The 14369-nt window shown below is 42.0% G+C and overlaps 1 protein-coding gene across 1 annotated transcript in view; it reads left to right on the top strand.

Annotated features, from left to right (window-relative positions):
• The first annotated feature begins 340 nt into the window (after positions 1 to 340).
• Positions 341 to 14369, top strand: part of LOC306926797 (myosin IXB) — an 80577-nt gene continuing 66548 nt past the window's right edge. Inside the window, 1 exon segment of the mRNA XM_079506232.1 lies at positions 341 to 868. The gene's annotated coding sequence lies outside the window, so the exon portion shown is untranslated.

Below are 14369 nucleotides of genomic sequence, written 5' to 3'. Positions count from 1 at the left end.
TATTAGTATTGAAAGTACATGAGGTAAAACTACAACACTTGCTACAATATATAAGCTGATAATCATGTAACCAAAATCATTGCAGTCCAATGAGTTAAGAAGCTCAATGGGCTACATCTAGGCACACTATCTGATATGTTGGAAGTGTAACCTTCATTGGCCTCATGCATATTTATTGGTGAGGAGTCAGCACCTGCTGGATAAAAGGAGACACTGAAGCAGATGATATTAAAGATGTTCCAAATAATAGCATACATGTGTAATTGCTTCTTCTATCCAGTGGGTGGCGCCCTGTTTCAACAAATGAGCTGGTGCAACAGGGTGAATTCATTGTACAGCAGCTCGCTTGCGGATTTTTGTCAACTTTTTTTCTCTCTCCACCGCGTACAGCACACACACAGCCTGCTGCAATTATTTAGCCCAGAGAAAGGAAGTAGCGACGGGCTAGCAGCTAGCTGATCTAAAGCCAATCAGTACTCTCTTGGAAGGATGTACCTTTCCTTTGATCCTCTGTCATTTCAAAGAGAACTGATCTTCAATTAGCATAGACAATGAGATGGCAAGTAGGTAAAGATAACGTTTTAGTAGGGGCACTTTTTCCCAAGCCGGTTTCACACTGATTCAGTAACATTCACGATTCACCAGTCAGTGTTGATCTTTGTCTGGAACGGTAACGTCTGCTCTGGTCTGTATAGTCCGTTGTTAGCCTGTCTGCTAGTACTGAGGAGGTTACTGTGACTTGATTTCACCACAAGAGAAGAACAAGCAAAAAGAGCTTGGAAACGGCGACCAGAATTTCCATTCAGTCATATCGCGGATAATGCAATAAAGGATTATTCCAAGGCAATGAGAAAGACGACGGAGAAAGGTAAATATATAAAAAGTTGCTTATCTCGCTGTATGTGCTTGTTTGGGCTAGACAAGCAAGCCAATGAACTTGTCAAAATATACATTATGTTCTATTGCTCCAAGCAGTACAGTTTTGTCTTAACATTTAAGCCTATTTTAGAAGGCTTTTGAGGGATTTATTCTAAAGATTAGTATGTAATATGTATGGCCATACTTTTATGTGTTAAGCGTATACGATTCTACTGAGTGACAGACAGTAATTAAGGTTAGACAAAACGGACTCGTCTTACAACATTTACCTTAATGGTTTGTGTTGTACAGCTGCTATCTGAGTAAGTTGAGAATGTAGGCTAACTTGTTGCAATGACGTTATTGCAGTGATGTCCCCATGGCCTGCAAGACGTGAAAGAGACTCCCTTGGGCATAATTTTCAGAGTACATTTGAAATTCAGAAACGTTCAGGGTGTTGAGTTTGATGTAGACAAGCATTCCAAGTGTAATTTAAAATAAATGGTGTTTGACATTTGATTTTTACATTTTGGAGATACAGTAATTGTCAGACTGTAATTGTAGAGTTTGTGATGATTGCTGTGAACTATAATAAACCCCTGTGGTTAGCATTAAGTGAAGAAAAGTCTGAAATAACATTAACATTGACCTACCTTCTGGGGCTTTGTTTTTGAAAACACTAATGCACTGTACTATTTTTAAGTTACCATCATGATATGGGATACAAGAGTGCAACAAATTACACAGTATACATTAACCCCCCCCCCCCCCCCCCCCCCCCCACACACACACACACACACACACACACAGTGGAACTGCCATTTCCAGCTCTAGTAGCTACAGCACATGACTAATGTCTGGGTGGTGGAAAAAACTAATCACGTCATAAAGCTCCAAATAGGAACAGTACAATTAGGTTTACATGGATTTCACTTCAAAGCTCCTCTCTGTTTTGCTCTTTATTTGGTCTATATATTGTGACGTGTTGTTGCAGTGGCATCAGTGCAGCGGTAACATTTACCAAGACATTTCCTCTTGATGAAATAATTTACACTTCCCTCCAGACAGGCTCTTAGCTCTGTTGGCCAGGCCTATGTTGTATGCACAGACTAGTTAAATCCCTCTATGTGACATAACATTATGTTCACATATACACTGATTCTGATGTTGATGTGATCCATGTGCAACAGTGCAAGCATGGCTTGAATATTGGTACAAGCCAGGGTTAGTTGGATAACTTAGCATAGAAGAAGAATGGCTGCTATAATATCCTGCTAGATATAGTGCTTTACATTGTATTTTCATGATTACGTTAGTTGTTGCACAATGCACATTGAGTAAGCCTTTACTCAAAATGAAGGAGTTATGTCCCCCAGGCAGGCAGGGCTCTCTACTCAAACCCAATCCGAACAAAGCCTTTCTTTGGTCTTAAAAAGAAAATGGCCATATGGTGGCCTTCAGCTGATGGTTTGGACTCCTCAGTCCCAGTGCCCACTGACAGACAGACAGAGCTGACAGGTGACAGCGGTTGAGGGGATTGTGTGTGTGTGTGTGTGTGTGTGTGTGTGTGTGGGGTCACGTGTGTCCCGAGACTTAATGAAAAAGCTACGTTCCATTTTTAGAAGCTTTGCCATAAGTTGTAATTGGTCCGCTCCTGTGGATGCTGTTTTGTGGAAAAACAGTATGTTAAAAGATGGCAAAGTAAAAACACATGCTCATTTTTGTGCCCCCCTTTGAGCCTGTTGGAATGGCATTTATTCCACTGTTTCCCAAACAGTGGGTCTGGACCCTTTTGTGACCATGTTTTATGGGTCACGACTCGAGTAAAAATCCCAGTACTTGGAGATAGTAGCAGGTCCGTGTTCCTATTTTTTTAACTATGTTTTTTGGATAACGGGGATAACATTAATTGGTGATTCTATGCTAAGCTCAGGCTAGCTATCCTATTATCCCCTTTGTGAAGGCTACTAAATACCAGGATACAGTTACTGTACTGTAGGCTGTAGCTAAAAGCATAGTCCAAGTTTAATACATCTTTCAATCAAAACAGTTAATCTCAAAATATCTTTATTGCACATTTGCCTCTAGTCTTCCTATTACCACATCTATTATTTATAAATTCAATCTTAATGAATAATAATGATTGAGCAGCAGCCTTTTATATACGGGTAGCTGACTCGGCTGAGGCTTGATCAAACTGAAATGTGTTTTAGACTAGTATTACTGGTGGTTTCAGCCTTCAGGTGGCAGGAGTGGACCTGGTGACACGTAGGAGGGGCCCGGACAGGAGTCAACCCACAGAGCCTAGTCCTTCCACGCGCCAGAATCTGGTTCTCCCAGTCCCGGCAGAGTAGTTCCGGAGCAACGGATTGTGTGGCCTTGCTCATTCCCTGATGGACTGATCGAGGGTAGCCGGTAACCCCGGCTGGGTCGCCTGAGTGACGGGTATGATGTTGGATTGTTGGTAGACCCGAAACCCTGTTGACCTCAGGATACATCACTGAGGATAAGTCCCAGTTGCATCTATGCGATGTATTTTTAGTTATTGGCATGTAATGCTTTACAATATGGGCTTGACTCTTGAGTGTATTGAGGCTAGTTAAATCCCCTTTGTTTCCCATTATTTTTGAGTGATCTGGGAGTCCGTTTTTGTTGCAGCTGCACTGCTGAAAACGTTGGCGGTGTTGCAGAGGCTGCAGTTTTTCTGTCAACAAATTGTGTTTAGCCCAATTAAAAAGTGTTAGGATTATCCAAAACAGCTTGAAACTGTGCATATTGTCAATTTACACTTGATGAGTCACATCCTAGAGTAAAATCAGGCCAATGTGGTGTCTATGCACAGTATGCAAAGTGTGTTGTCTCTTTCTTCAATTACAAAGGAAAGCTGTTTGAGCCTATGCTTGACGGGTATACACTTTAACATTCATCACATATTATCCAATTAAATATTTCCAGGATGTTAATTTCTTCTGCACAAACAAAGACCATCTTTCGAATGAATGTCCTAGGGTTACAGTTTTGTGGTGGTGTTTTCCATAACTAGCAGATCTGTAAGCTCACATCGCGATGCATCTAGTAGTAGCCTAATTTATGAAAAGGCTAAGCTGTTTGAGTTTCACTCCAGGCCTGTTATTGTGCCACATGAACTTGGAGACAAGTCTATCCAGGAATGTAAACTAGACTGAGATAGTAAGAATGACAGCAAAAGATAAAAAGCAGCCATACATTCATCCTGATAGTTCACGCCCTTCCAACTGAAGACAAGCAAAGCACCTTAAATCCAAAATCCAAATCCTTTTTGACCCGCATATGATCACAATTGCCTGTCATCATATGTATCTAAAACATATGAATTAGTCCCCTGGACGCATTCTTTGCTTGTTTATCTACAGCTGGTGTACATGGCCAGGAATATATCTAGGCTACTTGTGAAATGTGAAATGATGCACCTGCCGTCCCATGGTACTGTAAACCCCTGCTTCAGCAATTATCTCAGAGACTTAGCTCAGCTATCTGGGGCCAATACGGCCCTCATATCTGCCTGGATATATTTATGCATACAAGTGCACACGCAGGCCGGCATAGGTTGATCCAGGCGTGTTACTGTCATGTATCCATTATTATTATTGGAGTTGACGGCAGGTATTTGTTCTTTGTACATGAAGAGAAAGGGACCACTGAAGGCAGCCTGCTTTGAATGTCTCAAATCAAGAAATGAAAAAAATCTGCACACCATTTTCTGCTTCCAAATATTTATTTTACTGAAGTGGTAACATTTCAGGCCACAGCCCTTCCTCAAACCATCAAGGAATGAGTAGACATTGTCTGTTGTTGTCTGGCAGGTTGGATCAGAGTACAGTGTAACTTGAGGAAAAAGCCTTGATGGAGCATTGAATGAAGTTCACACAACTTTATAAGGTGCAGCGGCAGTGTGGCAGGCCTGCTTTCTGAGAATCTGGCAAAAAAAATCCACAGACATGTAAAGACCTGTGCATCTATGTACCAACCTGCTTATTGTGAGGATTTCTCTACCCTTCTGTTGCTTACACAGTATTGCTGACCAAGAACACTGGGATGGGCTGGGTTATGTGTTCTTTTGTTACACTGTTGTAAAAACCCAGATCATATGGCTCTTACACATATTGTATGTATTGTTAGCGCCGTCTATGTCGGAATTCGGAACCCAAGCTTGAATAAGACCCAACCACTGATAAAGAAGTATCGAATCTGGTTTGCGCATCATAGCATTCCCAGCTGATTTGCGGTGTCTATAATGGGCTAAAACAGACAGATGGACAGCTAGTAAAGTGCACACTATACTGTAGAATCTCTCCCCTTTTTTTATTTTATTTGTAGAGATATATAGAGATAAACAGTACCAGCCAGCGTAGAGCACAGTTACATCACACGCGCGAGCGCACACACACACACACACACACACACACACACACACACACACACACACACACACACATACACATACACATACACACACACTCTACATACATACATGCATGATAGTGACAATTTTGAGATTATCCACGATACAAATCTGACAAGCGTTATATTTTATCGCGATACATGATAACCTCATATATCATCCCATCCCTAGTTTAGAGCCCTGTTTTTGAGTAAATGGGAATAGATGAATGGATGGGAGAGACGAGAAGAGGAGATCACGAGGGATCTCCTGAGTGGGACTCAGGATTGGCAAGACTTGACAAGATTTGTGTCACGTAAATGTGCCATAATCCCATATGTGGGCACTGAAGTCCAGCAGTGTGACAGTCAGGAATGCTGTTGGGTGTGTCGTATGGGGGGTGGTGAGATGGCATGGGTGGGTGGTTTGTGAACAGTCCCATGGGATTTTATGTGTGTGAGAGAGAGACCGAATGCTAGATTTTGGCCCTGGCAACATGGCTCCTTCAATGTGGGCAAACCAAGTTTATGGCTTTATAAATAGGCCCAGCAGCTGTAATTGTAGGGTGTAAGTGAGGAAAAAAGAAGACTGTCTGTTTAGGGATGACCCATTTGTTATTGTTTTTTGCATTAATTACAATGAAAATAATATAATTATGACACAAGGATCATTGTGATTATGGTGATTAATGACAAAAAAAACTCTAGGTGTTTTGACTGTGATTATAGGCCTGGTAATAGTCTGCAAAGATTCAGCCTTCAGGCATGGAAGACCAGTTATGGAAAGTTAAAAGTAATGTTCATTGAGCCTGCGGATCGTGAATGAAGATTATGATTTTGCATTTAGGATAATCTACAGTGAGTGATAACGTATCATTGTCCACAGCATGGACTGTTTACACCAGCTCTCAAACAGCAGGCTCTGGCTGGAGTGGAGCCTGGAGTGAGAAAGCTGTCAGTAAAAAGGAGGTCTTACCCTCAAACCCCCTTTTCACCGGTTGGTTCCCAATGGGAACCGGTTCAGTTCTTTTTGGTTCTTAGTCCATGAGCCAGAGCTCCAAAATTGGTGGGAAAAACTATATTACATTGTTTATAGGATCAATACAAGTAAATTTAATTTATACATGATAACCCTTCCACAGTAGTAGCTTTTTCATATTTTTGATTATTTTGCATATTTTCCTACATAAAAAATACAAAAAAATAAAATTGTAATACAATAAATCATTGTCTTCGTGGGGAAGTTTCATAGTGATAACAATGTATGGTTTTGCCCACTCAATTCATAATTAACGTTCCAATTTTGGAGCTCTGGCTCGTGGACTAAGAACCAAAAAGAACTGAACCGGTTCCCATTGGGAACCAACCGGTGGAAAAGGGGCCTCAGTGTAATAGTCAGGAACAATGTTTACTTCTCATCATCACATGCATGATGCAAATCTATGGAATGTAAAGGGTTAGCAAGCATTTGATCTACCGTTGTTTTAACAATAGCCCAGTGTTAGAAACAACTAATAGTAGCTAGGTCAACAGTTAGCCTAGTTTACAGCTACCCCCCACCCTTCTTTGCTGAGTCCAGTGACAGGTGCCACAGCAGTACTGTTGCTGAGCTTTAAGATCCCCTGACAATCAGTCCTGATTATAGCAAGTTCAAAGATATGCTGTAACCTTGCATTTTCCGCTCTTTCTCCACTACTTCCACTGCAGGGTCCTTGAATAGACATTTGCAAGAAGAGGTGTGTGTGTGCGGGTGTGTATGTAGTATGTACAGTATGTGCAGACGGGATGGTCCACTGTGGTCAGTGATTCTGTCCCTTGGTTTTGTTTTTAATTATGCTAATGTTTTATTCTGTACTGTTGCACAGATTTATTTAAAATGTAAAGTGCAATATAAATAAAATGTATTATAATTAATATAAGCATAGATGAGGCACTTTCCTGACTTGGTACTGCAGTGCTTCGTAACCCAGTTCTGAGGGCTAAACCTGCTCATTTGGCCAACTAACATCAGACAAACATACGTAATGGGTATGATTGCCTTAATTTCTCTATTGGATTAACATTCCCATTAGATCATATGCTCTGTTATTTGTCATTATACATTCAGGAAGAAGGGCTTTAGTTGTCAGCTCAGCATTGAATCAGATTATCAATCAAATGGAAAGATAAGAGTCTCATGGCTGTGATTACAAGGCTAACTAGAGAGAACAGAGTGAGGAAATGAAACGCTGACAAAAATACTGTCGGCGGATAAATTGACAATTAACTGTAAACAACAAATCAAATTCAAATCCAAGACTGCATTGCCCCTGATGTTGGGAACTTGGCAGCTCTCTCCCTTCCAACATAGTGAATTAATTGCCACGCTTAATGTAATTAAAACAAGTACTGTTCACCATAACACAGATTTGGCCTTTCGTCGCATTGCTACCTGTATGGCTCTCAACTGTATTGTGTGTTAAACCAGGAAAAGTGTATTAAACCAGGAAAGGACAGCAGTTATGCCAAATAACTATTACAAATAAAAAAAAAACCCAGGTGATATCTAGTCTCATAAATATTGATATAATCAATATTTTGCCCAGCCCTAGTATGGCTTTCTGAATGTCCTTCTCTATTTGTGTACTGGATGGTATACTGTGTACTGTATAAGCTGTGAAAGTAATATACATTTTACATCCTGAACCACAGCTTTTGAGTGGCAGATATGAATATGAGCCTGGAAACCACAGGCAACGTTCCACTTTCATGTACATCGAGACCACCTGCTCTTTCTATGAAATGGATCGACTGGGGAAGCTGGTGAAAGCTGCGAGGGTGAAAAGCTGCGAACGCTGATTGATTTTTCACCTCATGATGAATTAGTCATGAAGGGCAGGCACAGATTGAAAAAGAGAGGAGACGACTTAAAGGACAGATTGAGTCTTGAGACAAGGGAGATATGGACTAGTGTCGTTTAGGTTTTATCCGATACCTGTGCCAACAATGATGGTGCTTCAACGGCGCCAGAACTGATACTTTCTAATAGAAAAATTAGCCCGAAGCAAATCTGAATATAAAATTTCACAGTATATTCATTTATATGTAAATAAATACAATATTTACATACAGAAATTCTGAGGTAGCATTGCTATAACTCCAGCTTCAAAGTTAAGCAATTATTTTGCGGAAATCTAACAATACTTTTTTGCCTTAAGTGGAACCGAACTGACACACTGGAATCTCTGTTGTGATACACACCGGAAGCAGATTTTAATTTTAATTTTAAACTGCTGATTGTGTTACAGTATGAGTACATAACGAGGCAATTATGCAACGTAATTATTTTTCAAAATGGGGTCGATGTTTCAGCGAAAATAAAATCAACCTGTACTATGAATGGCAGCATGTGAAATAATCATGTTTTTTTTCGTAAGGTGTGTAATTACCTTAATATGGACTGTATTCTGGAATAATATATTTATGTTATCAGGCCATAATTTACATAATTAAACCTTTTGAAATGTTAAGTCTGTTTTCATGGTGTGGCTCCTAAGGGGCGAGCCACATAGAAGAGCGTTCGTGTGTCTGTCTGTCCGCGGCTAATCTCACAAACCACTAGGCTGATCAGTGCCAAATTACTTGTGCACGCTGCCAGTAGGCCATGGACCTTTTTAATTAATTCTTATCCCATGTGAACTCATAATTTTAGATCCACCAATCTGCAATTTCAGTCTTGCCCACATGATGTCAGAGACCATGAGACCATTGGTCCCCGCCTTGTTATTTCACATGGCACTTTTATATTTGATACACCACCACACGTCATGTTTGTTGTTTTGATAGAAGCTATATAAAGTTTTATACGTCTATTGAGAGAAATGGGCTTTGAGTGTCTCGTGTCTGGGTTTCGGTTGGCTGTGGACAAGAGCTACACTATACAATTCTCTGTAGACCCGTAATGGGTAGATTGGTAACATTCGTGCACCCTCAGAGTTAAATGAACGCTGAGGATTTGACTGTGTAGCCTGGCTCATTCCTCTGTCCTTCCCTGTCATTCAACGGCACCAGGGAGAGCGGCCTGAAAAGCAGGGCAGGGGGAAAAAAAGGATAAAACTCAGCCAGGCAAAGCGACATGGGTGACGAAACGTTCCCACTAAGTGTGCCAGCCAGGTTTGAGGCTGGTACTGTTGTGGTCCAACAGTGCTGGCTGGCTGGTGCACTACACAAGGAGAGAAGCAAGGCTTGATCCTGGCTCCAATGCTGGTATGGACAAAATACTACCAAGGCCAGATGCTACACAGTAAAAGCCTCAGTTTTCATTTAAGTCAGTGTACAAATGTAACCAAACGGACCCCTTAGAGTTATGGGCCCATTTGGTTACACTTGTACACTCTCTGCAGTTACAAATGGATAAATGAACATGGAGTAGTTTACTGTGTATATTGTCACAAACATGAAATTACCTTGATGTAATTACATTCTCTGTGAGATACAGGTAAAGGGCAACTCTCATATTTTGCTTCCTGATTTTTGGGTTATGGAAAGTGAATTTGTTTTATTTATTTATTTTTTAAATAAAAGCTCTGTGCATTCGGCCGTCACTCAAGTGACTAGCGCTGGAGGACTTTAGTGGCAGCCAATGTGTTAATACAGTATAGTAATTATCCTATATTAAAAGTGGCTAAATTGGGAGGGAGGGAGGGTGGGCAGGCGGGCCACATCCACGTCACTCTAGTCTGACTCAAGACATAAGCTTCCGATATGTCCATTATAGGCATATATGGTGTATGTAGTATGACCTTCTATGGTATGGTTCAAGAGTTATAGTTCAAAAGGTGGCTTGTTATAACGTCACCACGAGGCCAATTAAAAACAATGTGTGGAGGAGGTTTTTCCTTGGCCTACTGGGATTTGTGCGTGCAACGTTGCACGCCGTTTCGGTCCAGCGGTGCCTGAAATGTGCAGCTCAGTGCTCAGACACATACAGAGATGGCCAGTGGCGAAAACAGTATTCCTGCCCTAGCTGTTACGGCTTTGCGGAGATACTCTAATAATTACATGACATTGTTACGACATATTACATCCGCGACTAGACCTGTGTAGTTGTGGTCTGTCTGTAGTTCATGGGGAAGACAATCCTACTGCATGTGTATTGTGTAACCATGTATACAATTTAGCTATGTTTTTATTTCGACTTCAATCAGCCTTTTACAAAACATTACAGCCAGGATGGACCAAGAACCAGGGCCATGTCATTGTGGACAAACCGCAGTATGAGTGGACTTTGTGTTTGGTGTTGGCCCTGGATACTGTTTGTGTCCCAGTCTGCAGCTGAGTCTAAACTGCAGACTGATGGAGGCCTGGGCGGTCATGGGGAGTGACGGGACTGGAGAGAGGGTGAGAAAGAAAGAACAAAAGGACGAAAGGGAGAGAAGAGAGACGCAGAAGTGGAGAAAGGAGGGAGGTACAGATGGAAAGAGAGATGGGGGGGGGCAGGAACAGTAGACCTTGGCTGTATGTTCTCTATTGGCCAGGTTCAGCTTTTCTCTGTTTGTTTTTACTCTATTTTTACCTTCCAGTCTGCCCCTGGTCACTGCTGAATGACTCCATATGTAAGTTAGATTTCATCTGAGGGAAACCATTCAAATGTTCCTTCCAAGGGGGGTGCACTGAGAGGGAAATATACTTTGATCCATATGGTCTGTTGCTTAGTTCGGAGTGATATAGCGTCCAAACTATGTATGTCGTTTTTTCCCCCTTTATTTTGTCCTTCATGTCATTCGATTCATGGGAGGTCTTGTTGATGATTGTTCAAGCAACGTTATAAAAGCACCATCTTCAAAGCCAGCTAAATGTGTGAGTTGAGTTCATTCTCCTTGGTGTGAGATTCTGTCAGGAGCACTACAGGGAATATGACTGCAGTAGATCTCCCCCTCATTTCACCAAACAGAAAGCTCCTAATCTGATGCTATTAAATAGCAAATTTTGTCCCATGTCGGTGCTGCACAATCTACTAGATTTGCTCTGCTATGTGTCGTCATGCATAGTACTTAATTGTCTCACTCATTAAACCTGCACATTTGTGATCGATGAAAGGCTACAATATTGATTCTGATGATAATTATATTGCACGCTTTTATTCATGCAAAAATACATTGAAACATACCTACCCTATGTAGCTCAATACAGTATGGCACAAGAAAACTGAATTGCTTTCTAAAATGGCATCAACCAAATGTCATGACTTGTCATTGTGGCATGGAGGCTAGGTTAAATGTGTCCCTATGCTTTGTGTTGACCACAGCTATCCGTCGGACCGTCGACAGGTTGACGTGAGTGAGTGTGTGTGTGCGCACGTGCGCAGGGATTACGTAGTGCTAAGCATGAACTTGGTGCAGTGCAGTGAGTGATCAGAGTGACTATTCTGGTGCCACAATGGAGTCATGTGTTTGGGAAGTGTTTTAGAGCAGAGTGGCCCACATGAGTGAGTGTGTACAATATACCCTCTGTCTGCCTCCTTCACTTCCTGATCCCCCCCCCCCCCCCGACAGACACACACACAAACACACACACCGGCCAACATCTTCAGATTGTGTCTGTGAATGTACGTGTGCTAGCTCAAAGAGAGGAAGTGTTTCCTTAGCGTGAGACCAACCTGGACAGCTGCACAGGTCAGTTTGCTGTTAAGCTCAATTTATACTGTGCATCTACTATCTTCTACATTTTTTATCTCATGATTTTGGTAACTAATTTTTTTCACCCAGTGTCAATTGTCTAGTCACTAGACAATTGACACTGAGTGTATCCTGGGCGCTACACTCTCTCTGCTAACCTGGGGAGAGCAACGGACTGACCTCATGTTTCCGTCAATGCATGAGCATTCTCCAGTTCTTTTCATCGGACAGGGGGGAGTTTCCCTGGTTGGATGCAGCGTGTGGAAGGAACACATTATTCTAACCAGTTCCTTTCGCCTCCGTCAGGCCCCCCGGCTGGCCAGGGGGAGGCAGTTTAGAGACTAGTATTACTGCATGTTTTTTATGAGGGTACCTACCTACTACCTACCCTAGGGGACACGGGGAGAACATGCAAACTGAAAAGAAATGCCCCTTTGCCAACCCCACCTAGCCGATCTAGGGTATGGGCAGTGATCCCCAGCATTCACAGCGTCTCCAGTAGGAATCAAACCCAGGTGAGGCAACGGTGCTACAGACTGTGTCACCGTGCCCCCTATACTCAGTATTCACTGTCCCTTGGCCGAAAATAACAGATACTTTTATTTTATTTGTTTATTTAGTCGGGACAATGTACATTAAAAATGCAGTGTAAATATACCAGATTTAGCAAAACATGCTAATTTCCATCTGCAGTCCCCAGACATCGAACATCAAACAGTACAAACAGGGCTGACATACAGGACATAGCATACAAATACCTAGTACATTTCAAACGTATTAGATCAGTTCTTTGTGGCCAGCAACACTAATGCAGAGTATAAATCAGGCATTAGGCTGAAGCAAAACATTCCTCCAGATGCAATAGCTTGTGTTTCTAATGATATGTATGAGCACAAGTAAGCATAGCAATCAGTGGGTTTGCCTCCATGCACTCCTTGCCGGACCGGATGATCTGCCCACCCCTTCTTTTAAACAAATCTAGTCTTAATAGTCCAACACGATAAGGGCCACCCCCTCCAGCTAGTCGGCACATTTGACTGAAGATTGCTGGGTACGGAAATGTATAACTCCGGAATCCCCTGTCACCACCAGTCAGCATGAAATCCCAGGACAGCCAACCAGAGGCAGACAGTCAGCGTGGAATCTCAGTGCAGCCAATCAGATTTAGCAGAGTCTTCTGGATTCCATTAAGGATAACATACTCGACTGTCGGTCTGGTGTATTTCTTGTGGATGTAGCTGCTTTACGTTTAGAGTTTCAGGCACATCATAGTATGATTGAAGACATTCATTTCTCTCCACCGTCACATACATCATGCATCATCTTTTCAGAGTATTGACCCCTATGGATGAAAGATCTGGGTTACGAGACAGACAGTCAAGGACATGACACCGGGGGAGATTTTACATGTGCATTTGCATTGAAATGGCATTGAATGTTTTGTCTGTTGTAGGGCTGTGTGACTGATCTGGAATGGTTTGAATAAATGTGGAGCAGTTTTTAAGTTGTTCAATTTTATCTGTGTTGTGCATGCTGTACTCTGTGGGCTCTGTGGGGTCTCAGGTCTCATGAAAGACAGACTGGCCAGTGGCCACAGTGGCAGGACGAAGAGGGGAGAATAACTTGTTGTAAATCAAATATAACGGGACACAGGCTGTTTATATTAAACTCTCCACTCTTCTCCCCTCATCTTCTCTCCACTACTCATTTCATCTCATTTAGACCCTGGCATCTGGACTGAGTTAAGCAGTGCCAAATGGGAGGCAGTGGGGGGCAGAACGGGGATAACAGTAGGGGGTCCAAGCAAGGGGAGGCAGTGGTGACGTGCATACTGCATAGGGGGTGAAAGAATGGGGGAGACAGTTTAGAAAACGGCGATGGGACATTGTGTGAGACACAGAGACAGTGGAGTTGGTAATATAGTCGTGTCAAGAGAACATGGTGTTATGGGCATGGGAGAAAGATAAGAAATTGCTCTTTTTAAAGAGTGAGAGTAGAACACATGGGTGAGAGAAATATACAGGCTTGCAGGATTACTGACCTGCTGAGAAAATCACATAAAAAAGGGGTTTATTGAGCTGTGGTTCAAATTGGTGATGAATTCCCTGCAGCATTGGTTGAGAGGTCTAATGCACACACAGGCCTAGGAGCAGAACAGGGACAAAAGCCAGGGTAGGTAGTCCTTTTTAAATAAACTACACTGTGTTAACCACTTCATCTAATCTTTATATACTTTGTTGTATGACTGTCGAATTTCAAGTAGATCGGCTATTTTGGAAAATGATTTGGAAAATTCTGCCTATAATGACGGCAGGTGATTTTGCAGTGTAGTATTTTTCACATGCTCGTACATCAATCCAAACTCCAAACAATTTATTTACTCTCTTTCTAATTTCTATATATTTCCCTCCCTTTCCATGCAAGCCAGACAGAGAC

Source organism: Electrona antarctica (assembly GCF_951216825.1).
Source record: "Electrona antarctica genome assembly, chromosome: 7".
Classification (NCBI taxonomy): Eukaryota; Metazoa; Chordata; class Actinopteri; order Myctophiformes; family Myctophidae; genus Electrona; species Electrona antarctica.
This window is presented reverse-complemented; position numbering and strand designations above follow the sequence as displayed.